Genomic DNA, 10682 nt, shown 5'->3' with positions numbered 1-10682 from the left:
CAGTGCTGAGGAAATGTGCTCCGTGTTCCCGTAACACTCCCAACCACTGCTTGCGGGCCCTGTGTTACCCTCCACATGGGCCCTTCCAGGGATGGGGGCAGGGGATCGAGGTATTAGGGCATGGGCTTATGAGCCTGGCCTCTGGTGCGGCACAGCCACCTGGAAGCCGCACGTCTCTGAGCCTCCGTTTCTCCATTTGTCACAGGGCTGCTGGGAGGATGGAAGGGGTGGTGCCAGGACTTTGCTCAGCACTTGGCACTTGGCTCTGCACACCCTTGATGGGACTGTGTCCACCCAGGACCTGTCTGAGGATGTGATTGTGGGGACCCCTCCTTGGTCACTGAGCACCCCCTTGCCTGTTGTTGTTGGGTGTCGTCAAGTTGATTTCAACTCATAGCGACCCCATGTGATGGAGTAGAACTGCCCCATAGGGTTTCCTAAGCTGTAATCTTTACAGGAGCAGATCGCCAGCTCTTTCCCCCAGGGAGATGCCAGGTAGGTTTGAACCACCGACCTTTCAGTTAGCAGCCGAGCACTTAACTGTTTTGCCATCAGGGCTCCTTCCATGTCGCCCAGTCCTCTGCAAAGAGTGAGTAGATTTGGTTTTAGTGACAGAGCAGGAGACAAGCGGCACACAGAGAGAAGTGGGAAGGGCCGGAGGGGAAGGGCAATGGTGCAGAGAGGAGGACCCGCAGACTGCAGCTCCCTCTGCCCCCTTGGCCTCCTGCCCGCCCCTTACCTGACTTCCTGTTTCCCTTGTTGAAGGAGGAGCCAAGGAAGGTGTGCTTCACCTATGACCTGTACCTGAACCTGGAGGGCAACTCGCCAGTCAGCCACCTCCGTTGTGAGAAACTGACCTTCAACAACCCCACCTTCGAGTTCCAGCGCAAGCTGCTGAGGGCAGGGGTAAGTGTGCCCCTAACAGGTGGGCTGTGCCCCCACTTGGATGGCTGGACGGACGGATGGATGGCCGGACAGCCTCTCGTGTGGCCACTTTGGGGAGCTGATCAGTCTATCCCAGGCCCTGGGCTGTGGCATTGGTGCAGAGGGCACTGTGGGGGTCTCCTTGGCCGGTCTCTGCTGCAGATGGCCAGGCACCCGTGACCCAAAGGGGCAGGTGGCCCAGGTCATGCTGGAGGAGCTGAGAGGACCCAGGTGTTCCCAGGCTGTGCTGGGCAGCATCGGTGTAGATGACTGGTTGGCTGTTACCGCCGTTTCCTGGTTGGCCATGGTTAATTAGCATCTTCCTCCTTGGAGGGGCCGGGAAGGAATAGGCCTAAGGCCAGTCTGTCCGCGTGGCTGGTGCTGGAGCCGGCTTTGAACTGGCCTGGCTGTACTGCCGCCAGGCGCCGTTGTATCCAGGGCCATCAGTGGCCTCTCTGAGGGGTCCCCGAGAAGGCGCTGCCTGTGGTTTCTGTGCCTGTGAGGCGGGGTCCCACGCCTGCTCTCAGAACCACGGTGTCTTGTGAGTTGTGCAGTGGGGAGTCCCTGTGTTGTGGCTCTCATGTCTTCTCCTGAGTGGACGCCTCCCAAACCCTGAGGGCAGAGCCCAGGGCTCTGGATGGGGACCCGATGGGGCACCTGGAGAACGTGGGTGGGAGGGAGGGGTGTCTGGTGCAGCCAGGTGGTCGTGGCTGGGTGTGGAGGAGGTGGGGCGCTTGGCTGTGGGCCTGGACTCTCTGTGGGGAGGGCAGTGCGAGCTGAGGATCGGTCATGCGACATCCCGAAGCCACCTTTGAGTGGCGAGAAGTTATAAGACCTTACCTAGGTGCTGGCCAGTGCCTGCGATGGAGGAGTGGGGCCAGGGTCCTGTGTGTGTGTGAGTGTGTGTGTGTCATTGTGTGCATGGGCAAGAATGAGTGTGTGTGGTTGTGTGTATGTGTATATGAGTGTGTGAGTCTGTACATGTGTGAGAGTGTGGTGAGCGTGTGAAAATGTCATTGTGTGTGTGCAAGAGTGAGAGTATGTGTCTTTTGTAGTATGAGTGTATGTGTGTGTATGTGTCTGTGTGAGTGTGTGTACCTGTCTGTGTATGTGTGGGTGTGTGTGTTCCGATAGTGAAGGATCCTATGGGCAAAATACTGAATGATGCAGGAAGCATCAAAAGGAGAAGGAAGGCATACACAGAGTCACTATACCGAAAAAAACTGGTAGACGTTCAGTCATTTCAGGAAGTAGCACATGATCAAAAACTGATGGTACTGAAGGAAGAAGTCCAAGCTGCTCTGAAGGCATTGGCGAAAAACAAGGCTCCAGGAATTGACAAGATATCAACTGAGATGTTTCAACAAACGGATGCAGCGCTGGAGGTGCTCACTTGTCTGTGCCAAGAAATGTGGAAGACAGCTTCCTGGCCAAGTGACTATTCCAAAGAAAGGTGATCCGACCAAATAGAGAAATTATCAAACAATATCATTAATATCACACGCAAGTAAAATTTTGCTGAAGATCGTTCAAAAATGGCTGAAGCAGTATGTCGACAAGGAACTGCCAGAAATTCAGGCCACGTTCAGAAGAGGACATGGAACCAGGGATATCATTGCTGATGTCAGATGGATCCTGGCTGAAAGCAGAGAATACCAGAAGGATGTTTACCTGCGTTTTATTGACTATGCAAAGGTATTCGACTGTGTGGATCATAACAAATTATGGCTAACATTGTGAAGAATGGAAGTTCCAGAACACTTAATTGTTCTCATGAGGAACTTGTACACAGATCAAGAGCCTGTCATTCAGACAGAACAAGAGGATACTATGTGGTTTAAAGTCAGGAAAGGTGTGCATCAGGGTTGTATCCTTTCACCATATTTATTCAATCTGTGTGCTGAGCAAATAATCTGAGAAGCTGGACTGTATGAAGAAGAATGTAGCATCAGGACTGGAGGAAGACTCATTAACAACCTGTGTTATGCAGATGACACAACCTTGCTTGCTGCAAGTGAAGAGGACTTGAAGCACTTACTGATGAAGATCAAAGACCACAACCTTCAGTATGGATTACACCTCAACATAAAACAAAAATCCTCACAACTGGACTAATAGGCAACATCATGATAAATGGAGAAAAGGTTGAAGTTGTCAAAGATTTCATTTTACTTGGATACACAATCAACAGCCATGGAAGCAGCAGTCAAGAAATCAAAAGACGCATTGCATTGGGCAGACCTGCTGCAAAAGATCTCTTTAAAGTGTTGGAAAGCAAAGATGTCACCTTGAGGACTAAGGTGTGCCTGACCCAAGCCATTGTGGTTGAATTGCCTCATATGCACGTGAAAGCTGAACAATGAATAAGGAAGCCCTAAGAAGAATTTTTTTTTTTTTTAAGAAGAATTAGGGTGTTGGTGAAGCGTACTGAATCTACCATGGACTGCCAAAAGAAGGAACAAAACTATTTTGGAAGAAGTACAACCAGAATGCCCTTTAGAAGTGAGGTTGGCAATATTTCTTCTCGCATACTTTGGACATGTTTTCAAGGGGGAACCAGTCCCTAGACAAGGACATCATGCTTGGTAAAGTAGAGGATCAGTGAAAAAGAGGAAAACCCTCAACGAGATGGATTGACACAGTGGCTGCAACAATGGGCTCAAGTGTAGCCAAGGTTGTGAGGATGGCTCAGGGTGGGGCAGTGTTTTGTTCTATTGTACATAGGGTCTTTCTGAGTCGGAACTGACTCAATGGCACCTAACAACAACGTGAGTGTGTGTGGCACCTAACAACAACGTGAGTGTGCATGAGTGTGTAGTGTGTGTGTGTGACTGTGTGTATGTGTATGAGCATGTATTGTGTGAGTGTATCTGTGTGTATAGGTCTTTTTGAGTATATTGTGTGTGTGTATACGTGTGTCCATGTGTCAGTGTATGTCCGTGTGTGTGTCTGTGTGCGTGTGTGTGTGTAGCAGCTCTACCTCCCACGTGCGAATGGGGAGTTGGGTTGGTCTTCTTCAGGCTCAGGGAATAGTCCTTTCCCTTCATGTAATACAGTTGCGGTCTTTGATTAGCTTTTTTATAAACTTAAAGCATAACTTGTTGGTTGTAGAGAGTTTGGTTCAGCTCCACAGGGTCCTCATGAAAGTCATTTGTGAGGTGACTCCAGTGCCAGGGCTGATGGAGCGGAGTATGGGGGTACGGGTGGCTGGCACCATGGGAAGGCAGGACCCCGCTGCCTGAAGTTCACGAGACCCAAGAGTGGGTGGGGGCCCGGGCCCAGCGCTCTCCCCTGCTCTGCTCCTCTGCCTTCTTTGTGCCCCCAAGTATGTCCCACAATATTGTCACAAGATGTTTCCAGGTGCTCCCCCGAAGGTTCCAGGGTCAGCTCTGTTTGGGAAACACTCGGATAACCAGTGAACCTGGGACACAGAAGTGGTCTCTCCTGAGAGGGAGGCTCTGTGTGCATCATGGAAGCACATAAACCAGGGGCAGGGAGCAGGGCGGGAGAGAGGGAGAGGTCCGGCTGCCATTGTGAAGGGGGTGGCCGGTGAGGGCAGAAGGCAGCATGCTCACTCACTGCAGCCACCCTCGGTGCCCCAGAGAGGCCCACAGGCCACCCGCCCCTCAGCCTCTGCCCTGGCTGTTCTCCTCCCAGCGGCCTGCCTGGGAGAGCTGCTTTGCTGGTGAGACTTTGCCTGCTCTGAGGGCCAAGGAGCGCACTTGGTCTTAGGAGCCCAGCCAGAGGCCCTTAGGGGATGGGAACTTCGGGTGCAGTACCTCTCGGGGGTCCTGGGGAGAAGGGACTGCGGTTTAATTTATCAAATCAAAGAGATAATGATTGAGTGTTTTGAGATTAGCCCTGCAGGACCATTCAAATGATACTGGGGCTGGAGAGAGAACTTCCTCCCCACCTCTAGCTTTTCCTTTTTCCTTCTTGTTTTTCATAAATGGGATTTACATTATTTTTAAAATTAAAAATTTTTTTTTTTTTTTAACACAACAGGCGAGATGACACCTTCTGGCCAGAAGGAAAACGGGCAGCGCTGGAGGTCAGATACCGCTCAGACTTCCCGTGGCCAGAGCACTGCTTTCACGACTTTGATCACCACAGCCGGGGCCAGTACCAGGACCACATGGCCGACAGGTGAGTGGCCCTGTCCTTCCTCTGCAGCCGAGGTCAGTACCAGGACCACATGGTTGACAGGTGAGTGGCTCTGTCCTCCCTCTGCAGCCGGGGCCACTCACATCCCTTGGCCTGCTGCAGAGAGGGGTCTCAACCTGTTCTTTGAAAGTCTGTACTACTTAGAGAGTCCACCGGTGGTAACTTTGGTCCATTACACGTGGGATTTAGAAAGCACAGAACTCGAGCCCAATGTGCCAGAATCAGCACCAGAGTCCTTGGCTTCTCAAGCGGGAGGGCACTTCAGAGCCCATCAGCCTGCCTTCCTCGCCTCCCTGAAAGCATAGAGACGGCCTTGGAGGTGTGATTTGCCCAGGAGCACGCAGGTGGTTGTCGGCAGTACAGGACCCCAGGTCCAGGCCTCCTGACTCTCCTGTCTCTGCTGGGCTGACTCCCGCAGGTGAGCTCTTGTTGGAGCGCTTGTCAGTGCATGGCCAGCTCCCTGGGGATGTGAACATTTTTATCATCTCTGCACAGCCGTGCTTCCTCTTCCTGCCCCACCAGCTGAGCCTTAGTCCCTCTGGAGTCATAGTTTTGGGGGCTAGAAGGGCTTTGAGGAGGGCATGGCTGTGTCTCCTGTTGGGGGCTTAGAGAAGGGGTGCGGCCTGCCTAAGAGGCAGAGCTGGCCACGCTGCAGTCCAGGTGTCCGGCTTGGGCTTTGGTCCCTGCGCTGGTCAGCTGCAGGGAGAATGACAGAGAAGTGCGTCCTTGGTCGTTAGGATGGCTTTGCCTTTCGAGGGTCTGGGTGGGTTTTGGCTGATGCCTTTCTTCATGTGACGTATACCTAGTTTAGGGAGTCCCTGGGTGGTACAAATGGTTAAGAACTCAGCTGCTCACCGGAAGGTTGGAGGCTGTAGTCCGCCCAGAGGCTCCTCAGAAGAAAAGCCTAACAATCTGCTTCTGAACACTCAGCTGTTAAGAACCCTGTGGAGCGCAGTTCTGCTCCGACACACGTGGGGCTGCCATGAGTTGGACTTGCTGTTCTTGAGTGTGCGTCTCCTTCATGCAGTCCTGGTGGGCGGCGTGTACCAGGTGCTGTGCTAGAACAGCAGAGGGCCACCAGGAGGGGATCTGCCCCCGGGGCTGGGGTCCCTGGACGAGACCAAGGTTTGGGTATTGTAGGCACAGTTTCAGCGACAGCGGCACAAAGTGAAGATATTAAGAAAGTTTATTATTTACAGGTCCTTGAGGTGAGGGAAGGACAGCCTAAGAGGTGCAGACGACATTCTTCTGTCCCAGGCCAGAAGCAAGAGAGAGAGCAGCAAGCGAGGGAAGGGTTCCTAACGTCCAGCGGGTGTGGATCTGTGCCTTCGTGGGCATTACTACTGCTGGGGGTTGTAAATGTTTCCCTGGAAAGCTGAGGCGCAACCTGGCTGCTTATCTGTGGGGCTCAGGCTGGGCAGAGGCGGAGGTGGGCGGGGGCCTTGCTTTCAGGACGGTCCCCTCGATGGCATCTGGCTTTTCTTTCTGGTTTAGTAAAGCCAGCCCTCGGTTTTCCAGTTCCGGGGTTCTGTCTTGTGGGTTCTCGTTGTGCTCCCTGGGTGGCACTTGCTGGAGCCGTGAAGTCCTTGCTGGCTCTTCCCTAAGGGAGCTGGGACGAGGGAGAGCAGGAGGTGGGAGGAGAAGCGGCACGTTTCAGCCTTGTCGCTGGAGCCATCTTAAGATCTGGTGTGAGTCGCTGGGTTAGGTCACACCATGGCTTAGGGACTGTCTGGGGCTTCTCCTTGTCCCTGTTCCCTTTACTTTTGTCACCGGGCCACAGATGATGAGGCTTTGTGGTGTGGGTTTCTGCTTCTGAAACCTTCCTGGGGAAGATGATGATGATGGTGTGTGCCGTGGACTCAGTTCTGACTCCTGGCAACTCCATGTGACGGTAGAAGTGCCCTATAAAGTTTCCTAGGCTGTAATCTTCACGGGAGCAGATCGCCAGGTCTTTCTCCCGTGGAGCTGCTGGGAGGTTTTGAACTGACGACCTTTCAGTTAGCAGCCAAGCACTTAACCGTTGCGCCACCAGGGTCCCTTTCTGGGCATGTTACCTGTTGTCGTTGAGTCGGCTCTGACTCAAAACAACCTTATAGGACAGAGTAGAACTGCGCCATAGGGCTTCCAAAGAGTGGCTGGTGGATTCGAACTGCCGACCTTTTGGTTTAACAGCTGAGCTCTTAACCACTGCGCCACTAAGGCATGTTACTTCAGTAAAATCCTTATTCCCACCTTCTTAGGATCTGGCTTCATTCCAGCCCCCAGGAAAAAGCCTTTAGATTCGAGCTAGCTTTTTTCAAGCCAGTAAAGTTAAAGTTATTATAGGTTGAGGTAGAGTATAACATCCCACTTGGGAAACCCATTGGCACGGCTTTGAAAATCTTCGTCTTGCCGTTGCCGCTGTTTGAACGAGATGTTTCCCTTTTGCAGGAGGGAAGGTTCCAGGTCAGTGATGGGCGAGGGAGTTGGGCAGGTGAGTAAACCAAGGTGTCGCTCCCAGGTGGGGGGTGCTAGTGGGTGGCCTATGTCCTTGGTGGTGTGTGCTGGAGAGCCAGTCACTCAGTCATGGGCTCAGGGGCACGGAAATGTCCCTTCCGACCAGCAGTTAAAAGTGCTGGTGTTTGATTGCTCTGATTTTTGAGTCTGTGTTTTTCAAGTACATGGGGGTCATTGTTGCTTAATTATATCCAGTAGGAACTGCAAGTATCTATTGGTTGCCCCTGCTTAACATGCCTTTTACTCCAGGTACTGCAGGGGTGCCCCAGAGCCCCCCCAATAGTACCTCCACAGTCAGCTGGTGAGAGGTATGGGTATTTATCCAGTCCAGCTTTGGGGGTTCCTTCTGTTTCTGGCTCTTTACTGGGCCCTGGGAATATGAAGGCCACAAAAGCAGCCCCTGAGTTTGGTCATCTGCGGTGCCCTGGGAGTTGGGTGTAGGGCATTGGCATGGGGGAAGGGGGAGAAGGGATGGCCTCCCCAGTAAAGGCAGGGGACAGGCATCAGAACAGTGGCTTTTCCAGTTGTTGGGGTATTTTTTGCAAGATTGTCGCAGGAGATCATCGCAGATCTCCTGATGCCTGGGCCTCTTGGGTTCCCGCGTCTGTGCTTGGCTGGGGAGGGGTAGATACTCCTGTGTTTGCTTCTGGGTGTTGGGTAGTGAGCGAGGCCTGTGCCTTCCCTCCCCACAAAGACCCGCCCAAAGTCTGTGATGGAGATGGGGAGGGGGTATCCTGAGAGGGCCGGAGGACACAGCATCATGAAGAGTAAAGAGAGAGACACCTCCCCCCAGGAGTGCCCTTTGTCCTTGGAGAGGAGGAGGCATATGGCTATGGAGGAAAGCCAGGTCTTGGTCACTGTTTTCTTAATGACCCTAAACAGGGCCATTGAGCCCCAGAGAGGACAGGGCTGTTAATACTCAATGGCAGGCCAGAGGGGTGTCCACGGATGGGTCCCCATGAGTACGTCGAGAGGGAGACACAGCTTTTGGCACACTCAGACTCTTGAGCGAGCAGGATGTTGGGGGTCAGGGGCTCCACAGAAGTGCCTGTCACTGTCCAGGCGGGAGCAGAGCAGCAGTGACTTTGGAGCTCCCCAGAGGCCTGCTCAGGATCCATGGTTAGAGTGCCCCCTGTCCCCCTTGTGCCTTCCAGCACTACTCTGACGAGCACCACAGCCACGGAGGGCCCCCATGCCGAGACTCCCACTACAGCTGGGGGAGCTGTGGCCCGGACAAGAGGCTGAGTGAAGGCTGGTCGCTGTCACTTGCACCCAGGCTAGTGCAGGCACAGCGGGGGCAGGGCTGGGGGAGCAGCACCACTTGGCCCTCGCCTGTGAGACAAGTGCGTGCAGAAGGTCAGCACGCAGAAGGATAGCGACCCTTTTTGGCTGACCAAAAGTGCCTGTTCGTGGCTCTGTCTTTGAGGCCAGCTCACGTCTGCTCCCACTCTCTGCATGATTCTTGTCCTGACTGGTGCCGGGCTCTCCCATTTGGGTGCTCTGGGCTCTCCTTTTGCCACTCTCTGCTAAGAGGTCCTGGCGCCTTTGCTGGTGGAGTACCCACTACAGCTCACCTGTTTAAAGGATACAGGTTACCTATTGAAAGGGGACCACTGAGCGGCTTTTAGTTTACTCACAGAGTTGTGCATCCATCATCCCACAAAGACTTTAGAACATTTCCATCACCCCAAAAACAAATCTTGCACCCTTTACCCTTCACTTTAGTCCTTCCATCCCAAGCTCTGCTGTTGGGGGCCCTCGAGTGGATTCGGACTCATAGTGACCCCCGTGACAGAGGAGAACTGCGCCCCAGGGTGTCCTAGGCTATAATCTTTACAGGAACAGATCACCGGGTCTTTCTCCCGTGGAGCTGCTGAGTGAGTTGGAACTGCCCACCTTTTGGTTAGCAGCCCAGACCTTAACCACTGGACCACTTCCTCTAGCCCTAGGCAACCGCTAATCTTCTGTCTGTCTGCCTGTTGTGGTTATTTCATGTACGTGGGATCCTACAATACTCATCCTTCTGTGATTCGCTTTTTTCACTCAGCATGGTTTCAAGGTTCATCCACGTGTTAGCATCTATTGGGACTCTCTTTCTCTATGAAAAATCTGTTGCCATCAAGTTGATTCTGACTCATGGCGACCATATGGGACAGACTAGAACTTCCCCATAGGGCTTCCATGGAGCGCCTGGTGGATTCGAACTGCTGACCTTTCGGTTAGTAGTCGAAGCTCTTAACCACTACACTGCCAGGGTTTCCCTATTTCTCTATAAAAACCAAAACCAAACCCGTTGCCATCAAGTCAGTTCCGAAATTCCACGCACAGAAATGCCGTATTCTGTTTAGGCTTTCATCAGTGGGTAGGTAATTGGGCTGTTTGCACTTTGGGGCTCTTACTAGTAATGCTTCCGTGAACACGCATGTAGAAGATTTTGGGTGTGTGAACACGCAGGTGGAAGATTTTGGGTGTGTGAACACGCAGGTGGAAGATTTTGGGTGTGTGAACACGCAGGTGGAAGATTTTGGGTGTGTGAACACGCAGGTGGAAGATTTTGGGTGTGTGAACACGCAGGTGGAAGATTTTGGGTGTGTGAACACGCAGGTGGAAGATTTTGGGTGTGTGAACACGCAGGTGGAAGATTTTGGGTGTGTGAACACGCAGGTGGAAGATTTTGGGTGTGAGAACACGCAGGTGGAAGATTTTGGGTGTGTGAACACGCAGGTGGAAGATTTTGGGTGTGTGAACACGCATGTGGAAGATTTTGGGTGGACCTCTGTTTTCGTGGGCAGACCTCTGTTTTCGTGCCTCTTGGGAGCAGACCTAGGCACGGAGTGGGTGGTTTGCGTGGTGACTGTTTAACCGTTGCGGGAACCACCAGGCTGCTCTCCACAGCGGTGGCATCATTCTGCGTTCCCACCCGCCAGTGCGTGAGGGTTCTAATTTCTCCGCATTGTCACCACATTCTCTGTGGCCTTCTGAGTTCAGCGTTTCCGGTGGGGATGGGATGGTATCCCACTGCGCTTTTGATTTGCATTTCCCGTGGGAGAAGGAACCTGACGATCTGCTCCCGCAAAGATTACAGCCACGCAAACCCT

The 10682-nt window shown here is 52.9% G+C and overlaps 1 long non-coding RNA gene across 1 annotated transcript; it reads left to right on the top strand.

The window, feature by feature from the left end:
- The first annotated feature begins 671 nt into the window (after positions 1 to 671).
- LOC111748435 (uncharacterized) lies at positions 672 to 8753 on the top strand. Its single transcript, XR_010321624.1, has 3 exons — positions 672 to 906; positions 4930 to 5070; positions 7519 to 8753. It is a non-coding gene; the product is annotated as an uncharacterized LOC111748435 (long non-coding RNA).
- Positions 8754 to 10682: the final 1929 nt, after the last annotated feature.

Source organism: Loxodonta africana, chromosome 3, assembly GCF_030014295.1.
Source record: "Loxodonta africana isolate mLoxAfr1 chromosome 3, mLoxAfr1.hap2, whole genome shotgun sequence".
NCBI lineage: Eukaryota > Metazoa > Chordata > Mammalia > Proboscidea > Elephantidae > Loxodonta > Loxodonta africana.
The sequence above is the reverse complement of the archived record's forward strand: the minus strand, read 5'-3'. Positions and strand labels throughout refer to the sequence as shown.